Source organism: Melanerpes formicivorus, unplaced genomic scaffold, assembly GCF_026170545.1.
Source record: "Melanerpes formicivorus ecotype bairdi unplaced genomic scaffold, bMelFor1.0.p_v2 SCAF_1, whole genome shotgun sequence".
NCBI lineage: Eukaryota > Metazoa > Chordata > Aves > Piciformes > Picidae > Melanerpes > Melanerpes formicivorus.
The window spans coordinates 6229474-6231650 of NW_027142353.1; positions in this window are offsets into that span (position 1 = coordinate 6229474).

Below are 2177 nucleotides of genomic sequence, written 5' to 3' on the forward strand. Positions count from 1 at the left end.
AGCCGATGAGGCCAAGCCACCACCCGACGGAGGGGAGGTGCCACGCGCTTTTGCAGCGCTCCCCTGGAGGGCGGGCGGGAGCCGTGGACCCCTCCCGGCTCTGCTCGCAACCGGGCTGCTGCTGTCCCCCTTACTTACCCCTACAGCAAAAGGCTTGACCTCGGGGCAGGCCGGGGCAAGGGTACACCAGGCCTCGTCGTTCCGCGCCCCCGAGGAGGTGGCCTGGGGCCCCTGCAGAGTTCCTGCTCTATGCGCGGCCTTCTTGAGGAAAAGCTGGGGGCCCTTTCAGCTGGGGGCCCTTTCAGCTGGGGGCCCTTTCATTTGGAAGCCGAAGCGATTACAGGGGCTCGCCTTTCCCCAGAGAAACCTCTTTATGGCTGGACTCGGTGATCTTAAAGGTCTTTCCCAACACTAAACGATTCAATGAGTCTGCCCCTAGCTCAGATTTCATTGTACTGAATTAAATAAACTGTCTGTTTTAATCCTGTTTAATTTCCTGGACTCTTCCCCTGTGATTTTTTATGGATTCATACATTTATAGAATGGTTTGGATTGGAAGGGACCTTACAGATCATGTAGTTCCAACCGCTCTGCCGTGGGCAGGGACACCTCGCACCAGACCAGGTTTCTTAAGGCCAAATCCAAGCTGGCCTTGAACACCTCCACTGAGGGGGCATCCACCACATCTCTGGGCATCCTGTCCAGTGTCTCACCACCCTCACTGTAAAGAATTTCTTTCTAATAGCCAGTCTAAATATCCCCTCTTCTAGGTCAAAGCCGTTTGTGCTCATCCTTTTCACTACAAGCCCCTATAAAAAAGTCTCTTCCCAGCTCTCCTGCAGCCCCACTCAGGTATTCCTTTTTTTTTTTTTATCTGCTTCATAATATGATATAGCAAATGGGAACATGTTGCAGGAGAAACAGAGAGAATGCAAGCTGCCCTTCCCCACCGCCTTGTGTTTGGCTGCAGCGTCTTGTACCCAGATGTGGTCTTGTGCCTGGCATCACCCCTTAGCTCTCATGATGCTCTGGTAGCTGAGATGGATTTTCAACAGCCTTTGTTCCTGCAACTTTGAGGTGACAAGGAAAAGAGAATTGTGATAAGTGCCCAAGTCCTGCAATTGTTGTGCATGGTGGCACTTCTGTAACAATGCCTGATGGAAGGTCCTGTCCCAGTCCACAGAAACTGAAGGGCCAAATCAACAGAAAAAAAGATCATGTCTCCTACCCACCTTGCACCACCAACTCTTCAAATTGCAGAGCCTTGGTGCTGTGTTCTCCAGGCTGCTGGAGAGCAGCTGAGAAGTGGTGCTGGCAGGATGGGAAGCTCCCAGGAGTTGGCTCATTTGACCTCAGTCCCAGGATTCCTGTAGTTTCTTGTAAATGAGCCACAGCATGCTAAAATTATAGACCTGAGTGATTTAACATTGCACAACATGATAAATGCTTAGAATGCTGAACAGCTAATTCAAACAAGTGTAAAGTTGTGGATGCAATGATTAACAATGAAAGTATCTTAGGCTGACATAGCAGAGTTGCATGGATGCATTTCAATTCGATACAGGTAAGTCACTGTGAATAAAGAGAGCAAACTAATCAACAGTGAAATTCTAGCATAGACAAGCCCCAGTGGCTTTGATGGTAACATATCCTTAGATGAGAAAGGACAGGTCTGGATAAGATGGGCTTAGTAAAGACTAAGTATTCATGTGTTAAAACACACTTTTTTTGGTAAGCTTCAGAGAGAATGTCCTAATGACAAGCAAAGAAAGAATCAGTCAGTAACATAATGAACATACCGTTAAATTATTGTAAGATGGAGCAAGTGGATGTCCACTGCGAGGAGATGCAGACAGTCCTGGCACAATCAACCTCCCACTTAGGTAGGAGGATGCACAGAAAATGTTCACAAGATAAATGTGAAATCATTTGATTTCGAGCTTGAAAGAGCACTGCTGGAGCCCGGCATTCATTGAGTAAGTTTATCATTCAGTCAGCAAACTGGACAGGAATGCTGCGAATCCTTGTTATTTATCTTTCTTAGCTTTATTTGTGTATTGACTTTTCTTGAAAAAATGTGAATAGACAATACAAAAAGCAAAAAGGGTAAATGCATGAAAGAGGAATCAAAAGCAAGGAAATGCATCTTACACTTGACATGTGAAACTCTTTTAAAT